This window comes from Bubalus kerabau, chromosome X, assembly GCF_029407905.1.
Source record: "Bubalus kerabau isolate K-KA32 ecotype Philippines breed swamp buffalo chromosome X, PCC_UOA_SB_1v2, whole genome shotgun sequence".
NCBI classification, from domain to species: domain Eukaryota; kingdom Metazoa; phylum Chordata; class Mammalia; order Artiodactyla; family Bovidae; genus Bubalus; species Bubalus kerabau.
Window position 1 is genome coordinate 93,833,199 of NC_073647.1, and position 21,973 is coordinate 93,855,171.

At 39.8% G+C, this 21,973-nt stretch overlaps 1 protein-coding gene and 1 long non-coding RNA gene across 3 annotated transcripts in view; one reads left to right on the forward strand and one right to left on the reverse strand.

The window, feature by feature from the left end:
• LOC129640371 (pleckstrin homology domain-containing family M member 3-like) overlaps positions 1-21,973 on the reverse strand; it is a 124,769-nt gene that overhangs the window by 45,834 nt on the left and 56,962 nt on the right. The gene's annotated exons all lie outside the window — the stretch shown is intronic.
• Positions 4,509-13,131, forward strand: LOC129640373 (uncharacterized). Its single transcript, XR_008708766.1, has 2 exons — positions 4,509-5,010; positions 12,605-13,131. It is a non-coding gene; the product is annotated as an uncharacterized LOC129640373 (long non-coding RNA).

The following is a 21,973-nucleotide window of genomic DNA, read 5'->3' on the forward strand; positions in this document are numbered from 1 at the left end:
CAGTTTCCTCACCTACAAAATAAAGTGATCATACTAAGTTATTCAAAACTAGATGATCAATAAGGATTTCTCTCAGCTTGAAGATCCTATGATTTTGTGACTAACAGACAGGGAAAACATCAAAAGAAGCTTGTTGAATACCCCCAGGAATGTAGAAAGGAAATGTCTGGGGAGATAGATAAAAGGTGAGTTTAACCAGACTAATTAGAAGATACCCAAGGAAATTTTCAAAAGAAGTAAAATAATGTCACCAGCTTTTTATTCCTCTGCTTGCTGAGCGCCATTCAAAGAGAGTTAATGCTTTTCAGGAATCATGCCCTCCCAGGTGTGCAACCAGATATCAGTTTTCCTGATGAAGTCTGCAAATCCTTTCATCAATGCATTTAATTAGTTAATGTTTAGATAGCACTTAGGGATGAAAAGTACAATATAAGTTCCCAACATTATTATTACTTAACAGCTTTTACGAGACCATCAATGCCTAAGATTAAATGAGAAACAAAAATGAGTTCCTGACTAGAAGGTTGTGATCTAATAAACTACTGGGTCACTGATGTGAGGAAAAACAAACCCTGCACATAAGTGGAAATAGGTGTTCTTTATTAGCTTGCATGCCATTGTCTTTAAGAATGTGGGCAGGTTTTTATTCTTTGCCTCAAGGTGTCAATAAGTAGCAAACCACCAGTCAGTACTGATTATAACTTCACACATCCTGTTTTTGAAGATTATCTGCTGTGTTTGTGGTGTTTATGCTGTATATCTGTATACCCAGGATATGGATTCAAATACATATGGAAATTTAGTATACAGTGAAAGTGAGGAGAAAGAAATTATTTAGTAAATGATCGTGGGGCAACTGTTTAGCCATCAGAGAGGAAAAACAAAGCTGAATCTCTAATTCACTTCATAAAAAAATGTAATTCCAGACAAATGGAAAATTTAAATATAATAATAAACCATAAAGGTATTTTTAAAATTATAAACATATTAGAGAAAAATATTAGATAAACACTTATGTGAGTAAATATTTTATAACTTTAGAAACCATAGAAAAGTGATAAATCTGAATATGTAATATTAGAAAATTAGTTACAATACAAAATACCATTTACAAAGTCACATGACAAAAAATTGGGAAAAATATTTCCTACTTATATAAAAAGAATGCCAATTTCCTTAATATAATTTAATTATAGGTTAATGAAATAAAAAGGCAATTAACAAAAAGTACATATGGCCAATATAATATAAAAAAGATATTCAACCTTACTTACAATGAAAAAAATGCAAATCAAAATCATAGTGGGAAGTTATTTTTTATTTATCAGGATGGTTAGGATTAAAAATATTATTAACATAGAAAGTTAATGTGGATATAAGAAAACAATCATTCTTAAGACACTGAATGGAAGAAAAAATTGGTTTCTCCTTTTCAAAAAGCAAGTGGCAATATATATCAAACTGCAAAGCATGCATACCTTCTGACCTGGCAGTCTCATGTTAATGAACTTACCCTACAGACCCATTCACACAACTGTACAAGAACATGTATGAGTGTGTTCACTGCAGTACTGATTCTAACAGAGAAAAACACCACAGGTTAAAATATCAAGGTAACTCTATATTATGTATCTAATAAAAGAGTGAGGTAAACCTTTATGCATACTGAATGGGCACATGTGCCCAATGTCCACAGTATACTCTTAGTTGGAAAAGGCAAAATGCAGAAAGGTAGTATAGTTTGATCCCATTTGCAAAGAAATAAAAATATTCACATGTGTATACAGGAATGTCTGGAAGAAGATAGACCAACTATAAAACAAAAGCTACCTCTGCAGAGTGTGATGTGAAGAAGAGAAAGGCAGATGTTAAAAATAGAATTCTGCAATTATCAGAGAAACCAATACAATAATAATCCCATTTACAATTACATCAAAAAGAATAAAATACCAAGGAGGTGAAAGACCTAGACACTGAAAACTATAAGACCTTAATGAAAGGAATTGAAGATACAAGTAAATGGACAGATATTTCATGCTCATGGATTGGAAGAATCACTATTGTTAAAACATCCATACTATCCCAAACAATATACAGATTCAGACCCTATCAAACCCTATCAAAATTCCAAGGGCATCTTCTACAGAAACAGAACAAATAATCCAAATATTTGTATGGAGTCACAAAAGACCCTGAATAGCCAAATAATCTTGACAAAGATGGAAGCATCACACTCTAATTTCAAAATATAATACAGAGCTATATTAACCAAAACAGTATGGTACTGGTATAAAAACAGACACATTGATCAATGGAACAGAAATAAACCCATGATATATATTCAATTAATTTATGAAAAAGGAGCCAGGAATATACACTGGGGAAGGGGGAGCCTCCTCAGTAAATGGTGCTGGGGAAATGGAACAGCAAAATGCAAAAGAATGAAACTGGAACACTATCTTATACCACTTACAAAATTAACTCAAAATGTATTAAGAACTTGAATGAAAGATCTAAAATCATAAAACTCCTAGTAGAAAACATGGACAGTAAGCTCCTTGACATCAGTCTTAGAGATGATTTGTTTTAATCAACACCAAAAAGCAAAGGCAGCAAAAGCAAAAATAAGCAAGGGAAACTATATCAAACTAAGAAGCAAAGAAAACCATCAACAAAAGGAAAAGACGAAATCAAATGGGAGAAAATAATTACATATCTGATAATGTTAATATCCAAAATATATAAAGAACACATACAATTCAATAGCAAAAAAAAAAAAAATCTGATTTAAAAATGGGCAGAGGATCTGAATAGACATTTTTCCCAAAGAAGACATACAGATAAATAGTTACATGAAAAGGTGATCAACATCACTAATCATCAGAGAAATGTGAATCAAAATCATAATGAATCCTCTGGTCCCTTCAGTGGTCCTTCCCTCTCCCAGTTGAGCAGGCACTTGCTCCCAGCACCCAAAGGCACCCAAACTCCTCCTGGTGCCCAAATGGTTTCCTCTCCCCCAGCAGCCCCTCAGTCCTCTGGGAGCAAGTGAAAGGGAACACTCAGTGCACTGCGGGTGGGATATGAAATGGTGTAGCTGCTTTGGAAAACAGCCCAGCATTTCCTGAAATAGTTTAAAACAAAGAGGTACCATATCCATTCCTTTGTATATACTTAATGATAGGAGCATCAAGAACACAGGTCCACCAAGACTTGTACATGAGTGTTTATAGCAGCATTATTTGTAACAGACAAGAAGTAAAAACAACCTAAGGTCCATCAGCTGATGAATGGATAAAGAAAATGTAATATATATCCATTCAATGCAATATTATTCAGTCACAAAAAGGAATGACTTAACTGATACAGTCCACAACATGGGTGGACCTTGGAAATACGATAGTAAGTCCCCTTCAGCACCATCCTTCAGCTCCACCATTTCCCACCTCCTTTCCTTCCTTCAGTCAGTAACTCTTCTTGCCTATTCACTCGATGCCAGCCCCAGTAGGTCAGTTGTTATACTGTACTACTGTACTTTTCAAGATACTGTATTGTAAGATTAAAAATATTTTCTTTATAAAAAAACAACAACACAATGAGATACCACCTCACACCTGTTAGAATGGCTATCATAAAAAAGACAAGAGTTGGTATAAATGTGGAGAAAAGGGAATCTTCGTGCACTGTCGGTGAGAATGTAAATTGGTGCAGCCATTATAAAAAATGTTACGGTATGGAAGACCCTCAAAAAATTAAAAAACAGAACTACCATATGATACAGTAATGCCAATTCTGAGTATTTATCCAAAGAAACCAAGACAAAAGACAGATGTACTGCTATGTTCACTGCAGCATTATTTACAATAGCCAAGATATTGAGGAGGTCATGGCAACCCACTGCAGTATTCTTGCCTGGAGAATCCCATGGACAGAGGAGCGTGCAGGGCTACAGTCCATAGGGTCTCAAAAAGCTGGACATGATTGAAACGACTTAGCACACAGCACAAGATATGGAAGTGACCTAAGTGTCCATTGATGGATGAATGGATAGAGATGTGAGGCATGCATGTGTGTGTGTACATGTTTGTGTGAATATATATATATAGAGTGTGTGTGTGTGTATATATATTCAGCCATAAAAAAGAGTGAAACCTTGCTATTTGTGACAACATGGATGAACCCTGAGGGCATTATGTTAAATGAAATAAGTCAGACAGAGAAAGGCAAATACAGTATGATCTCCTCATATCTGGAATCTAAAACAAAACAAGCTAGCTTATAGTTACATAAAACAAATTGGTGGTTTCCAGAGGCAGTGGGTGGGGAGTAAGTGAAATAGGTGAAGGGAGTTAAAAGGTACAAACTTCCATTTATAAAATATATAAATCATGTGGATATAATTTACAGCATCATGACTACAGTTAATGACACCATATTGCATATTTGAAAGTTGCTAGGAAAGTAGAAGAAAAGAAATTCTGTAACCTACTGTGGTGATGATCATTTTGCAATATATACAAATAGTGAATACTCCATTGCACACCTGAAGCTATCATGTTATATGTCATTTAAACCTCAATTTTTTAAAAAAAACCTATCACAGATACTCACACAAAGATAAATTCTTAAAACTAACAGAGTAACAGTAAGAGTGGAGACGGAAGAAAAATTTTTAAGAAAAAATTGAGTGGTAACATTGGAAGAGCACGTTTGGTGACTGTGTGAATGATGTTTGTGATAAAGAGTTAAACTCTGCTGGTATTTGACTGCAAATAGCTTTTAAGCCTCGCACCTGCTTCTTGTGCCCCACACCTGGGTAAGCTGATAAGGAAGCCCAAACACCTACCGGAGATTCAAACCACCCTCTCTCCTGCCTTCTGATGGCAGTCCTCACCTGGCCCACTCTCAACCACAATAAAAGCCCCAAGCCAGTGTGCTTTACCTGCTCTCTGCAGCCATTCTGGACCAGCCTGAGACTGCTCTGCTCATCCCAGAGACCTCAAATTATATGTAAGTAATAAACCTTTTTGTACCTTCAAAAAATATATATGTATATAATTTTGTATTTTTTAATGTTTACATGAATACATGTGGCCACTTCTTATAGTAAATGCTTAAATTGTTGAAAGAGAAAACAATGACAGTGCCACAAAGCGTGGCTTTAGAAATATGTCTACATGTAATTTGCATAGTATAAATATTACAGAAATGTAAAGAACCTTCATTTTTTTGGTTTTATATGACCTGTGTTTTCACTTATCCCCATAACATGTTTATTTCCACAAAAGTTCTTGAAAACTGCCTATCAGTAAACCTGTCATGGCCAGATCAGACTCAATGCTTGTATCCAAGGAGACCTGTCCGTCTAATCAGAATGTTCTCTTGACTTATGGGTTTTTAGGTTTGGGAAGGTAACACTGCCCTGCTCAATTAGAATGATTTATAAAATATGCATAGTGTCAATAGCCGTATCTAATTCTAGGCAATTTAAGGTTGGTTTTTGTTTACATAATTATCACTGAATTCTAGACATTTAATCTTATCTTTTTAAATACCTAACTGGGAGTTAGTAAGTAAGCAGTTGGTTAGGATGAATATTGCATTTTCTACGAATGGCGTTTAAATGTTTAAAATGCCCTTCTCTAGCTCTGCTGGGTCTCCTGCTCTATCAGAATTGACTCTCCCCCTCAACGCTTCATCCCTGGAGGCACATTACTTGATCTGGATCACCTGCTTGGTCTCGCAATTCCTCCTGTTTTAGATTGTGTTTTTGCAATCAACAGGAGAAACAGAATTGGTATCAGATTTTAAGAATCCATTCCCCATCTATTCGGAGGTCACAATCATTCCACACCTCCCGGTGCACCTGCAGGTGAAGTGAGTCGCCCGGTTTGAACACTCTCACCACTTCATTTGGTGTCAGTCCGAGAAGGGTCAATGTACCGACTAACCTGCTTTAGATGTGGCCTTGAGAACGAAATGAGAATGGTGGTTTTACAACAGGAGGACATTCAAAGATAAGATGAGCTTCAAAGAGAAAAGCACTCTGAATAGTATTCCCACCTGTGACACATTTAGAGGCTCAGTAAGACCGAAATGGAAAAGTGCCCTAAGATAGGAAGCCCTGTAAAAGAGCAGACTTTACCGAGGGCCAAGGGCGGGCAGTACTTGGATGCAATCTCAAAATGACAGAATGATCTCTGTTCGTTTCCAAGGCAAACCATTCAATATCACGGTAATCCAAGCCTATGCCCCAACCAGTAATGCTGAAGAAGCTGAAGTTGAACAGTTCTACAAAGACCTTCAAGACCGTTTAGAACTAACACCCAAAAAAGATGTCCTTTTCATTATAGGGGACTGGAATGCAAAAGTAGGAAGTCAAGAAACACCTGGAGTAACAGGCAAATTTGGCCTTGGAGTACAGAATGAAGCAGGGCAAAGGCTAATAGAGTTTTGCCAAGAGAATGCACTGGTCATAGCAAACACCCTCTTCCAACAACACAAGAGAACACTCTTGGACATCACCAGATGGTGAACACTGAAATCTGATTATGTTCATTACACCCAAAGATGAAGAAGCTCTATACAGTCAGCAAAAACAAGACCAGGAGCTGACTGTGGCTCAGATCATGAACTCCTTATTGCCAAATTCAGACTTAAATTGAAGAAAGTAGGGAAAACCACTAGATCATTCAGGTATGACCTAAATCAATATGATTATAGAATGGAAGTGAGAAATAGATTTAAGGGACTAGATCTGATAGAGTGCCTGATGAACTATGGACTGAGGTTCATGACATTGTACAGGAGACAGGGATCAAGACCTTCCCCATGGAAAAGAAATGCAAAAAAGCAAAATGGCTGTCTGGGGAGTCCTTACAAATAGCTGTGAAAAGAAGAGAAGCCAAAAGCAAAGGAGAAAAGGAAAGATATAAGCATCTGAATGCAGAGTTCCAAAGATTAGCAAGGAGAGATAAGAAGAAAGCCTTCCTCAGCGATCAATGCAAAGAAATAGAGGAAAATAACGGAATGGGAAAGACTAGAGATCTCTTCAAGAAAATTAGAGATACCAAGGGAACATTTCATGCAAAGATGGGCTTGATAAAGGACAGAAATGGTATGGACCTAACTGAAGCAGAAGATATTAAGAAGTAGTGGCAAGAATACACAGAAGAACTGTACAAAAAAGAGCTTCATGACCAAGATAATCACGATGGTGTGATCACTCACCTAGAGCCAGACATCCTGGAATGTGAAGTCAAGTGGGCCTTAGGAAGCATCACTATGAACAAACCTAGTGGAGGTGATGGAATTCCAGTTGAGCTATTTCAAATCCTGAAAGATTATGCTGTGAAAGTACTGCACTCAATATGCCAGCAAATTTGGAAAACTCAGCAGTGGTCACAGGACTGGAAAAGGTCAGTTTTCATTCCAATCCCAAAGAAAGGCAATGCCAAAGCATGCTCAAACTACCGCACAATTGCACTCATCTCACACGCTAGTAAAGGAATGCTCAAAATTCTTGAAGCCAGGCTTCAGCAATACGTGAACCATAAACTTCCAGATGTTCAAGTTCATTTTAGAAAAGGCAGAGGAACCAGAGGTCAAATTGACAACATCTGCTGGATCATGGAAAAAGCAAGAGAGTTCCAGAAGAACATGTATTTCTGCTTTATTGACTAGCCAAAGCCTTTGACTGGGTGGATCACAATAAACTGAGGAAAATTCTGAAAGAGATGGGAATACCAAACCCCCTGACCTGCCTCTTGAGAAACCTGTATGCAGGTCAGGAAGCAACAGTTAGAACTGGACATGGAACAACAGACTGGTTCCAAATAGGAAAAGGAGTACATCAAGGCTGTATTTGTCACCCTGATTATTTAACTTATATGCAGAGTACATCATGAGAAACGCTGGGCTGGAAGAAGCACAAGCTGCAATCAAGATTGCCAGGAGAAATATCAATAACCTCAGATATGCAGATGATACCACCCTTTTGGCAGAAAGTGAAGAGGAACTCAAAAGCCTCTTGATGAAAGTGAAAGAGGAGAGTGAAAAAGTTGGCTAAAAGCTCAACGTTAAGAAAACTAACATCATGGCATCTGGTCCCATCACTTCATGAGAAATAGATGGGGAAACAGTAAAAACAGTGGCTGACTTTATTTTTTTGAGCTCCAAAATCACTGTAGATGGTGACTGCAGCCATGAAATTAAAAGACGCTTACTCCTTGGAAGGAAAGTTATGACCAACCTAGATAGCATATTCAAAAGCAGAGACATTACTTTGCCAATAAAGGTCCATCTAGTCAAGGCTATGGTTTTTCCAGTGGTCATGTATGGATGTGAGAGTTGGACTGTGAAGAAAGCTGAGCACCAAAGAACTGATGCCTTTGAACTGTGCTGTTGGACAAAACTCTTGAGAGTCCCTTGGACTGCAAGGAGATCCAACCAGTCCATTCTAAGGGGGATCGGTCCTGGGTGTTCATTGGGAGGACTGATGCTAAAGCTGAAACTCCAGTACTTTGGCCACTTCACGTGAAGAGTTGACTCATTGGAAAACACTCTGATGCTGGGAGGGATTGGGGGCAGGAGAAGGGGACGACAGAGGATGAGATGGCTGGATGGCATCACCGACTCAATGGACATGAGTTTGAGTAAACTCCAGGAGTTGATGATGGACAGGGAGGCCTGGCGTGCTGTGATTCATGGGGTCGCAAAGAGTCGGACATGATTGAATGACTGAACTGAAGAGCAGGCAGACGGTGATCCAGCATCTAATACCCTTCTTCACAACATCCAGATGGCCTGCCTTTCTTGGTTTCAGCATCTTCACACTCCTGGGCTGGAAGAAGACAGACTCTCCTCTACATTCATTAGCTACTGCTACAGGCAGCTCCAGCAAAGAGAAACTATCCACAATTCAGAAAATTGTATGAGTTCTAGAGGTTTGTTTTCCTTGGGCTTCCTGTCCTTCAGAAACATGGTTCATTGAAATAAGGATTTCACTTGTTGTTCTTCAGTCGTCCAGTAGTGTCGGGCTTTTTGCAACTCCACGGACTGCAGCATGCCCAGCCTCTCTGTCCCTCAAAAGTTTGCCCAAGTTCATGTCCATTGCATTGGTGATGTCATCCAACCATCCCATCCTCTGACACCCTCTTCTTCTGCCCTCAATATCTTTCCCAGCATCAATGAATCACCATTAGCATCAGGTGAACAAAATATTGGAGCATCAGCTTCAACATCAGTCTTTCCAATGAATATTCAGGGTTGATTTCCTTTAGGATTGACTGGTGCAATCTGCATGCTATCCAAGGCACTCTCGGGAGTCTTCTCCAGCACCACAGTTTGAAGGTGTCAATTCTTTGGCATTCTGTCTTCACAGTTCAGCTCTCACAACTGTACATGACCACTGGGAAGACCATAGCCTTGACTATACAGGCGTTTGTTGGCAAAGTAATTTAGTCTTTGCTTTTCAAACACTGTCTAGGTTTGTCATAGCTTTACTGCTGAGAAGCAATCGTTTTGTGATTTCATGACTGCAGTTACTATCTGCAGTGATCTTTGGGGAAAGAGGAAATGTCACTACTCCCTCCTTTTCCCCTTCCATCTGCCATGAAGTAATGCAGCCGGATGCTATGATCTTAGTTTTTTTAGTATTTAGTTTTAAGCCGGCTCTATCACTCTCCTACTTCACCCTCATCAAGAGGCTCTTTGAGTTCCTCTTTGCTTTCTGCTACTAGAGTGCTATTAGATATCATTCGCATATCTGAGGTTGTTGATGTTTCTCCCACCTATCTTGATTATGGCTTGTAACTCATCCAGCCCAGCATGTCTCATGATGTGTTCAGTGTATAGGTTAAATAGGGTGACAGCCGACAGCTCTGTTGTACTGAGAGAAGAGGTTTCATTGGTTATCTAATTTATTAAACTGAGGTATAACACAGATAAGGAGCATGGATCTGAAGTATACAGTGCAATGACCTTTTAAACTTATGTGGGAAACTCCCTGTTTTCTTGGCCTCCAGCCCCAACCACTCCAACCCATTCTCTGTGCCATCATCAGAAGGATCTTTCTAAAATACAGATTTGACCAAACAATAAAAATAATGACATCAGCTCTTGTGCCACCCCCACAGCAGTGATTAACTGTTAATATGTGCCAGTCATGGCTCTAAGCTTTTAAATTCATGATTTCCTTTAAGATAATACAAGTCAAGCACTTGGAACATTGGCAGGCATGCAGTGAATATTACTCGCAAGAGCCCTAAAAGGTCATTATTGTACAGCACATGGAACTCTGCTCCATGTTATGCAGCAGCCTGGATGGGAGGGGATTTTGAGGGAAAATGCATACATGTGTATATATGGCTGAGTCCATCCACTGTTCACTTGAAACTAGCACAGCTATCTCCCAATACAAAATAAAAAGTTAAAAAACAGTCCTAGAAGGTCAGTATTTTTATTGCTAATAATTTATAGGAAATAGAACTGAGGCTTAGAATGCTTGAGTCATTTGCCCAAGGTCACCCAGCTTGGATGTGTAGAGCAGGGAGCTGGACTCTCAGAGCCCAAGTGCTAACCACGAGGTGTTAGTGCTGTCCTAGAGCTGGCATTCCCTTAACGAGAACTCCCAAAGCCTCTTCAGCCCCTATGGGATGAGGTCTCAACTCCTCATCAGGCCCCACAAGGGATTCCCACCAGCTGGGTGCAGCCCGTGTTTCCACACTTGCTTCTGGTTTTTATCTACCTTGCATCCATCTCCTGCTCTCAGATGCCTGCCTACTCATCATTCCCTGAAAAAATTTTGATTTTAACAGCTATCATCATTGCTCTCAGCATGTGTGAGTTCTGGGTGCTTCTGTATCTATTTCCAATTCTTACTGCAACTGTCCGAAATAGTATCACACTCATTTTACATATAAACTGAGACACAGGAAGATTACGGTACTTGTTTCACGGTCAGTGAAAATGAAACGTTAGTCGCTCAGTCATGTCCAACTCAGTGATCTCATGGACTGTAGCCTGCCAGGCTCCTCCATCCGTGGAATTCTCCAGGCAAGAATACTGGAGTAGGTTGCCATTCCCTTCTCCAAGGAATCTTCCCGACCCAGGGATCAAACCAAGGTCTCTTGGTCAGATCAGATCAGATCAGATCAGTCGCTCAGTCGTGTCCGACTTTTTGTGACCCCATGAATTGCAGCACGCCAGGCCTCCCTGTCCATCACCAACTCTCCGAGTTCACTCAGACTCACGTCCATCGAGTCAGTGATGCCATCCAACCATCTCATCCTCTGTCGTCCCCTTCTCCTCCTGCCCCAATCCCTCCCAGCATCAGAGTCTTTTCCAATGAGTCAACTCTTCGCATGAGGTGGCCAAAGTGCTGTAGTTTCAGCTTTAGCATCATTCCTTCCAAAGAAATCCCAGGGCTGATCTCCTTCAGAATGGACTGGTTGGATCTCCTTGCAGTCCAAGGGACTCTCAAGAGTCTTCTCCAACACCACGGTTCAAAAGCATCAATTCTTCGGCGCTCAGCTTTCTTCACAGTCCAACTCTCACATCCATACATGACCACAGGAAAAACCATAGCCTTGACTAGACGAACCTTTGCTGGCAAAGCAATGTCTCTGCTTTTGAATATGCTATCTAGGTTGGTCATAACTTTCCTTCCAAGGAGTAAGCGTCTTTTAATTTCATGGCTGCAGTCACCATCTGCAGTGATTTTGGAGCCCAGAAAAATAAAGTCTGACACTGTTTCCACTGTTTCCCCATCTATTTCCCATGAAGTGATGGGATCGGATGCCATGATGTTCGTTTTCTGAATGTTGAGCTTTAAGCCAACTTTTTCACTCTCCACTTTCACTTTCATCAAGAGGCTTTTGAGTTCCTCTTCACTTTCTGCCATAAGGGTGGTGTCATCTGCATATCTGAGGTTATTGATATTTCTCCTGGCAATCTTGATTCCAGCTTGTGTTTCTTCCAGTCCAGCATTTCTCATGATGTACTCTGCATATAAGTTAAATAATCAGGGTGACAATATACAGCCTTGATGTACTCCTTTTCCTATTTGGAACCAGTCTGTTGTTCCATGTCCAGTTCTAACTGTTGCTTCCTGACCTGCATACAAATTTCTCAAGAGGCAGATCAGGTGTTCTGGTATTCCCATCTCTTTCAGAATTTTCCACAGTTTCTTGTGATCCACACAGTCAAAGGCTTTGGCATAGTCAATAAAGCAGAAATAGATGCTTTTCTGGAACTCTCTTGCTTTTTTGATGATCCAGTGGATGTTGGCAATTTGATCTCTGGTTCCTCTGCCTTTTCTAAAACCAGCTTGAACATCAGGAAATTCATGGTTCAAGGTCTCTTGAGCTGTAGGCATATACTTTACTGTCTGAGCCACCTGGGAAGCCCCATTTCATGGTCAGAGAGCCCATCAAAGTTGGAGTCTGAACTCAGGCTGTCTGACTGCTATGTGTGATCCATCCTACTCTGCTGCCATTCCCTTCAAGCCACACATTCTCATAACTGGCTCAAGTGTCACCTGGTTTCTAAGGCATTTTTTACTCTAGCCACCAATGTACCTGTCTTGCTCTGTTGCTTTCCACAGGTACAAAGAGATGACTCGTTAAAGAAGAATGGCCCATGCTCCATTTCTATTCTAGGCCTTTCCAAGTGCATTCAACCTCTTCATTAAAAAAGCTGAAACTGAATATTTATGGAATATTCCCAATGCAGGCCATGGAACCCAACACTGCTGTCCAGACAAACTGGCAAGTCTTAGGCCAGACGGGGTTATGATCTGATGGCGTGAACACAGAGGGCAAATGGTGACGTTTCTAACGGCGTGAACACAGAGGGCAAATGGAGAAGTTGCTGCCAGTTAATCATCATGTGTACTTTAGCAGAACCTCTTGGGCTGTGTGATTCATGCGCTCCTGGGACATGGATAATTCCTGAGAGATGAGCTAGCCAGCTCCTCAAACCTGAGGACAATGGGAGGATGAATTCTGTGGGCCACTGGAAAGGCCAGAGTGGGCAATTTTTGAATTGATCTTGAAAAGCATTTTATCATTGTAATAGCTAACATTCTTGTTGATTATGTAGAATGAAAAATACCAAAGCATTTGAACATTTGATACATGTTCAGTTTCTTTTGTACCTAAAAAGCGAATATTAATGTGCAATCTGTGAAAGTCTCACAACTTGACGGGGAGTGACTGGCTCTGCAATGACCTCCTGACAAATTGTGGCAGCATTTGGTTGTCATCATTCAATCATACCTGTAGTTACAATTATAAAATAAGTCACTTGATTCTTTAGCACATTATTCTTCCATAAATTTAAACTAATACTTTATTTTTTTAATCTTTTTTTATTTTTTAAACTTCAAACTTTTTATTTTGTACTGGGGTATAGCTGATTAACAATGTGGCGGTAGTTTCAGGAGAACAGTGAAGGGACTGAACCATACATATACATGTATCCATGGATGGGAGGGGGTTTGGGGGAGAATGGGTACATGTACATACAAACTAATACCTGTTTTAAATTCCAAGCTAAAAAATCTCATTGTTAAGAAGACAGAAATCCAATTCAGAATGAGCACAATTATTAAATTACAAAGTATATTGGGTGGACAAGGTAATTCCAAAGTTGATCTAGAAAAATAAAAAGGCAAGTATAAATAGGACAATTTGAAAAATGAGAATATGAGATTGTATTTATACTGCTGCTGCTGCTAAGTCACTTCAGTCATGTCCGACTCTTAGCGATCCCATGGACTACAGCTTACCAGGCTCCTCCACCCATGGGATTTTCCAGGCAAGAGTATTTATGCTACCAGACATCAAAATATATCATACAATTCAAATAATTGGTGCTGGCATCAGAATGGCTATTGAGGAAATAGAAGTGACTGCTCAGAAACAGATCCTAGAATATATATGTAATTAAATTATGATATATATGGAATAAAAAGCACAGGAAGGATGGATTACTTTAAAAAATGGAGCTGAAATCACTGCTTAACCATTTGGGGGAAAATCAAACTATAGCCTCACTTTATATCAAGAAGTAGAACAAATCCCAACATTACATTATTAAATATATAAAGTTATCTTTAAAAAGACAAGAACATGCAACATGCAAATGATGATTATCTGATCTGAGCATGGTGAAAGGCTTTTCAGCCTTTAAACCAATGGAAAAGAATCAAGGGGTAAAACAGACAGATCTGGACATATAAGAGTTAAACTACTGAGCGAAGAAACATCATATATAAAATTCAAGGGCAAACAACCAAACTACAGAAAATACCACACATAAAGTATTGATAGCCTAATATAGAAGGAACTCACATAAACTGAAAACACAGCTTATCCCCAAATGGTCAAAAGATATGGTCAAACAACTCATGAAAAAAAATAGTTTTAGCAAGAAACATATAAAATGTTTAGCCTCACAAATAAAAAGTAGATATGCAAAGTCAAACAAGGAGAATTTTTTTCTGCTTCTAATATTACCAAGTATTTGCAGTTTTTAAACAACAATGGCTAATGCTCCAGTGTTAGAATTTGCTTACACTGTTGGTGTGGGTATGTGCTGTGCTGTGCTTAGTCGCTCAGTCGTGTTCAACTCTTTGCAACCCCATGGACTGTAGGTGGCCAGGCTCCTCTGTCCACGAGGATTCTCCAGGCAAGAATACTGGAGTGGGTTGTCATGCCTTGCTCCAGGGGATCTTCCCAACCCAGGGATTGAACCCAGGTCTCCTGCATTGCAGGCGGATTCTTTACTGTCTGAGGCACCAGGGAAGCCCTGGTGTAGGTATAAGTGAAGTTGCTCAGTCGTGTCCGACTCTTTGCGACCCCATGGACTGTAGCCTACCAGGCTCCTCCATCCGTGGGATTCTCCAGGCAAGAGTTCTGGAGTGGGTTGCCGTTTCCTTCTCCAGGAGATCTTCCCAACCCAGGGATCGAACCCGGGTCTCCTGCATTGCAGGCAGATGCTTTACCATCTGAGCCACCAGTTGCATCTAGAGCTTTTCAAAAGTTCAGATCCTCTACTTTAGTAGTTCCTCATTTGAATTTATCTTAAATAGTCAGAAACAAAATGATTTTGGCACAAGGAGGTATATCATAGTGTTATTTGTAATAATACAAAATTGGAAACCCCACAATGTCCAATAAAAAGGAGGTTAAACTAGCTATAGCAATGGGGATTTTAACATAGGCGTTAACAATCTTCAGAAGTACTGGGTATTTGTGACTTAAAAGCAAGATAAAAGTTTATATGCTCTGATGAATGGCCATGCTTTACCCCCACTCATGCATAGAACAGAGCTTGCCAGATATGTACCTCAAAGTTAACCTTGGTGGGGGGGTTCACAGCTCCAGTAGCCAGCCCTGGCGGGGTCTGTGAGCTCCTTTAATTCCCACATCATCATCCTAGGGATCTTAACACCCCTGTTTCTATACAAACACTGAGTAGTGGAACCCAGAGTCGGGTTTTCAAGGCCTGGGATCTGAACCTCTCTGCCATGCTGCTTGGGCGGTTCTTTTCTCTTCAGTATCTTCCCAAACTTTCTGCAATGAGTGCACTTTTATAATGCAGAAAAAACCCACAGCTTTCAAAACAGTGAATCAAGGCCAAGAGCCCCTGGAAGTTTTGTGTTCTGTTCTGTTCCGACAGCCCACAGTGTGGGAGACAGTTCTGCCATTCTTCCCCCGGCTCTGGGTTCTCCTTCCATTTCCTTCCCTTTCTTCTACTCATTCCAGTGTAAATCATGGAGTCACTCAGCCTAGAGATGGAGTAAAGGCCTTGGTGCACTGCAGAGCCATTCCAGGGCCAGCCTGGCTACTCGTTTTCTTTCCTTTGCCTCCTTCTTTTCCTTCCCTCCTGCCTTTTCAGCAACCCCTGTGAATAAGCCTGGTTCAAAGTTCTGGCTTAACAAAACAAACCAGGGCATCCTGGGGTTAACTATGGGCTGGCCTTTCACAGTTCTATGATTAAATTGCATTTTTCAGTGGTTCTGCCTTTAAACTCCAAGTCTTTTAAAGAGAAATTTAAGGAGAGCAAAACATAGGAAACAGTGCCAAACACCAATAACATATTTTAGTTGTTTGGGGAATGGGCAGCTTTAGAAACCACAAATTCCCACTTATGCAAGGGCAACTTGAGCTTTTTCTTTATTGCTTAGTGACAGAAGCCTGGCTATAGACCATAGTCAGAGTTGTTCTCTTGTTTTCTTTTCTCTTTCTCTCTGAAAACAGTTATAAAAGGCCTGAGCTATCACAAGAAGAGTTGGCTAATCCAACAGCTCTAATCAAATACCAAAAATCATTTTCCACTGAGGCAGTTAGTTCAGATTAAAAGGCAGATCCAAGTCTCGGTCTTAGTAACCTGCTATACCTGCTCAACAAGCTCAATCACGTGGAAACACACACTCAAAATGGGAGGCTCCACCCGTTTGACTTTACCACCAATTGGCAGGGCTTTGGTAGCATGTGTTTAAATAGAAATCCGTCTCCTTTCTCCCAAAGAAAATAACTGAAAATGGAAGATAAGATGTGAATATTGTTTTGTGACTATGCTTTCCAAAACAAGGCTGGCACAACACAAAATGGAAAGAATCCCAGAGAGCTCTCTTCTGTAGCCTTATATCTATTCTGACTATCAGGAACAATGAATTCTAATGCCAGAATCTGATGATGAGGTTCTTAAAAACCCCCGCCATTGGAGGCTGGATGAAGGTGTGACCCAGCCAGTCCTAGGGCATGAACTGGTAAACTGTACTACATTCTCACCAAATAAATTGGAAATAAGGTGCCAGTGAGGTTGGGTTTTCATACTCATTCCTCAAATTACTAGCAAATGTGAACTAGTCCCACTTGAGAATAAGAAGATAGCAATGAAGTTCTAAAACAACTTCTTTATATAGAATACATGAAGTAAGCATGTGTAAGGTGTACACTATAAGTCAGGGAAACAGCCTTGGAATGAAGCAGCTGACAGTTATCTGAAGTAGCAACCAAGTAACATGGGTATAAGAGTTAAGTTTTATATTTACTATTATTACTTTTGGCCATGCCATGAGGCACATGAGATCTTAAGTTTTCTGACCAGGGACTGAACCTGCATTCCCTGCATTAGAAGCATGGAGTGTTAACCACTGGACTGCCAGGGACATCCAGAGATTAATTTTACTAAGTAAAGGCTAAACTCAACAGATTCCATAAAAGTTGCAAACAAAAAAACCTAGAAAGTAAGAACTACAAAAAAGTAGAAAAAAGATGAAAATATCCTCTTATAATAAAACACCAGCAAATTGAATCCAGCAACATGTAAAAAGAGTTATATGTTATGACCAATTGGGATTTATCCCAGGAATGCAAGGTTGGTTTAACATCTGAAAATCAAACAGTATAAGAGTTTGATTACATTAAATCACCACATTAACAGAATAAAGGACAAAAACCACATAATGATCTAAATAGATGCAGAAAAATCATTTGACAAAATCTAGTATCTCTCCACGATAAAAATACTCAACAAGTAGGAAAAGAAGTTTGTATAAGATTGAGTAACATACCTAACTGAGAGAGTCAGTTCATTCTGAATAGTGAAAAACTAAATGTTTTCCCCTCTTTTCTCAAGAAAAGACTTACCATATCTATTCAACATTGTACTAGAGGTTCTAGCCAGTAATTAGGCAAGAAAAAGAAATTTAAAACTCTAGATTGAAAAGGAAGATCTAAAACCATCTCTAGTCTCAGATGACAAGATCTGGTATAAAGAAAAGCTAGAAACATTTTGCTGACATGAAAGTCATAAAAAGAAAACTATTATGTTTTTGAACAAGACTCTGTAACTATATCCATGTAGGTTGCTTATACTCTTACAGAGTCTGACTGATTAACACTATCCAGTTCAGAGTTATGGAAACACTAGAAATCCCATTCAACAAGCTAAAATGGTAATATTACTGTCAGAGCATATAATAAATTCCCATTTCAACATAAAGAGGTATATATGTATTTTTATTAGGAGAAAATCAGTTTCTCTTCCCCTATCTATCAAACATATTAAATATTATTTAAGTACCTACTGAAAATATCTTAAAAAGTATCACTGAGTAAGATTCCAAATGGCTGAGTTCAGTTCAGCTGCTCAGTCGTGTCCAACTCTTTGTGACACCATGGACTGCAGCATGCCAGGCTTCCCTGTCCATCACCAAATCCTAGAGCTTGCTCAAACTCATGTCTATCGAGTTGGTGATGCCATCCAATCTCATCCTCTCTCATTCCCTTTTGCTCCTGCTTTCAATCTTTCCCAGCATCAGGGTCTTTTCCAATGAGTCATTTCTTCACATCAGGTGACCAAAGTATTGGAGCTTCAGCTTCAGCATCAGTCCTTCCAATGAATATCCAAATGATGAGCCTGCCCGAATATCCACAGATTTCATTCTGGCCCTGTCTCCTGCAGGTGTTCTGAGTCATCGCTACTCAAAAGGGAACAAAGATGACATCAATGTGATAGGCCTGTTCCAGCTCCCTGTGCACTAGATAGTAAAAGACTCCACACGGACATGCGGCTTCAAGTTGACTGGAAACAAGCCATGGCCACCCATGGCTAAAACTGAGGCCAAAGGGTAGATGAGGATGAGAACCTACATGTTTCCCTAAAAAGATCCTTTAAGGCACAAAGGAAAGCCAAGTTAAGGAGAAGACTACTCAGACATCTTAGGGTTAGTAAAAAATAAAAGCTCCATGTAATCCAGTAATATCCACTAGTCTACAGAGTGATCCAGGTGCTTGGGAATGTCTTGGTCTGAGCCTAGTTTATATTCGCAGCACAATGTCAATGGCAGTGATCCTGTTGCTTTGGGTTTGCTGACCAATGCTAGTCTTGAACTTGCCAGATCTTCCCTGGCTAACTCGTACATAACCTGAAAAACCACTTTAAATCTTGCTGGAGTCCTTCAACTTTGCTTCTTGTTTGTATTTTGGCCCTATAGACAACCCTTGCAGCTCTAGTCTCCTTGACTTTGGGCATTTGGGCCTCCTCCTTTCCCTTTTACAAATCCTTCTGTATCTCCAAATGTAGCTCCTCTTTCTAGACCAACTTTGAAATCTCATGTAAAGTACTAATGTGTTGATTAAAACAATGAAGAAACAGATAGAAAAAAAAAAAAAACCTTTTAAAATTTTCTTAAATCTGTCCAATTTTTTAGCTTCTCTTTCTCTTGAGTCCCAGAAACAGCAGCAGCAACATTAAAGAAAAACAAAGCAAAACAAACACTAACTTCTTAAGTATTTCTCAACCATGCTCTGAACTTGCCAGTTTGGAAGTGAAAATGAAATAAACATGTTAGCAAGTATAAGTATTCTAACAGACTGGTTGCTTACAACAGTTATTTCAGATATCTCATCTTTCAAAAAAATTTTATTAATAAGTAGCACTGCAATCCTGGCAGGAAAACTATAAACCTAGAGAAAAGATGTAACAGAATTCCATAAAAGGAGCTATTTAATCATTTCCCTGAAGAAAATGCTTGAATGCACTTTATTTTTTTTTTTTAATGCACTTTAGAAAGAATTGGCATGACTCCACATCACCCTGTCTGAAGTACTCAAAGCTACTTGGGCGACTGAAAGGAATCATACTATGAGAGTGACTGAGCAAGAGCATCCAGGTTTCATGTTTTCTGGATCAGTACAATTTTTAAAGGGGCTTCCCTGGTGGCTCAGGGGTAAAGAATTCACCTGCAATGCAGGAGACACAGATTCGACCCCTGAGTTGGGAAGATACCCTGAAGAAGAAAATGGCAACCCACTCCAGAATTCCTGCCTGGGAAATCCCATGGACAGGGGAGCCTGGCAGACAACAGTCCATGGGGTTGCCAAAGAGTTGGACATGACTGAGAGACTAAAAAACTTTTAAAAAAGTGCCCTGTTTTTAATTTTGCCTAGTAAGGACACGAAGAGCAGCACTATCACCACATTTCACAAGAGAGGACAAATTCACCACATTATATTTTTCTCCTTTCCTCATGACCTGGTGAGAACTCTGTCCCAGATGAGTTTTCAATGCACAGAAGAAAATTGAGATTTTTGTGTGATAAGGGAATAAGGATCTCACTATTTGCCAAAACTATTGCTTTAAAGTGAATTTCAAAATAGAAGAATTGGGAAAGTTTCCAAACTTCAATCATGTGAAAATACCTTCACAGATGTTTTCAAAGCAGCATTTCCACTTGTGTTCAGTTCAGTTCAGTTTAGTCGCTCAGTTGTGTCCGACTCTTTGCGACCCCATGAACCGCAGCATGCCAGGCCTCCCTGTCCATCACCAACTCCTGGAGTCTACCCAAATCCATGTCCATTGAGTCGGTGATGCCATCCAACCATCTCATCCTCTGTCGTCCCTTCTTCTGCCCTCAATCTTTCCCAGCATCAGGGTCTTTTCAAATGAGTCACCTCTTCGCAGCAGGTGGCCAAAGGATTGGAGTTTCAGCTTCAACATCAGTCCTTCCAATGAACACCCAGGACTGATTGATCTCCTTTAGGAAGGACTGGTTGGGTCTCCTTGTAGTGTAGAGTCTTCTCCAACACCACAGTTCAAAAGCACCAATTCTTCGGCATTCAGCTTTCTTTATAGTCCAACTCTCACATCCATACACGACCACTGGAAAAACCATAGCCTTGACTAGATGGACCTTTGTTGACAAAGTAATGTCTCTGCTTTTTAATATTCTGTCTATTGGTCATAACTTTCCTTCCAAGGAGTAAGCATCTTTTAATTTCATGTCTGCAATCACTATCTGCAGTGATTTTGGAGCCCCCAAAATAAAGTCTGACACTGTTTCCACTGTTTCCCCATCTATTTCTCATGAAGTGATGGAACTGGATGCCATGATCGTTGTTTTCTGAATGCTGAGCTTTAAGCCAACTTTTTTACTCTCCTCTTTCACTTTCATCAAGAGGCCCTTTACTTTCTTCTTTACTTTCTGCCTTAAGGGTGGTATCATCTGCATATCTGAGGTTATTGATATTTCTCCTGGCAATCTCAATTCTACCCTGTGCTTCTTCCAGCCCAGTGTTTCTCATGATGTATTTTGCATGTAAGTTAAATAAGCAGGGTGACAATATACAGCCTTGACATACTCCTTTTTCTATTTGGAACCAGTCTGTTGTTCCATGTCCAGTTCCATCTGTTGCTTCTTGATCTACATATAGGTTTCTCAAGAAGCAGGTCAGGTGGTCTGGTATTCCCATCTCTTGAAGAATTTTCCACAGTTTATTGTGATCCACACAGTCAAAGGCTTTGGCATAGTCAATAAAGCAGAAATAGATGTTTTTCTAGAACTCTCTTGCTTTTTCCATGGTCCAGTGGATGTTGGCAATTTGATCTCTGGTTCCTCTGCCTTTTCTAAAACCAGCTTGAACATCAGGAAGTTCATGGTTCATGTATTGCTGAAGCCTGGCTTCAAGAATTTTGAGCATTACTTTACTAGCGTGTGAGATGAGTGCAATTGTGCAGTAGTTTGAGCATGCTTTGGCATTGCCTTTCTTTGGGATTGGAATGAAAACTGACCTTTTCCAGTCCTGTGGCCACTGCTGAGTTTTCCAAATTTGCTGGCATATTGAGTGCAGCACTTTCACAGCATCATCTTTCAGGATTTGAAATAGCTCAACTGGAATTCCATCACCTCCACTAGCTTTGTTCATAGTGATGCTTCCTAAGGCCCACTTGATTTCACATTCCAGGATGTTTGGCTCTAGGTGAGTGTGAGTGATCACACCATCGTGATTATCTGGGTCATGAAGATCTTTTTTGTACAGTTCTGTGTATTCTTGCCACCTTTTCTTAATATCCTCTGCTTCGGTTAGGTCCATACCATTTCTGTCCTTTATCGAGCCCATCTTTGCATGAAATGCTCCCTTGGTATCTCTAATTTTCTTGAAGAGATCTCTAGTCTTTC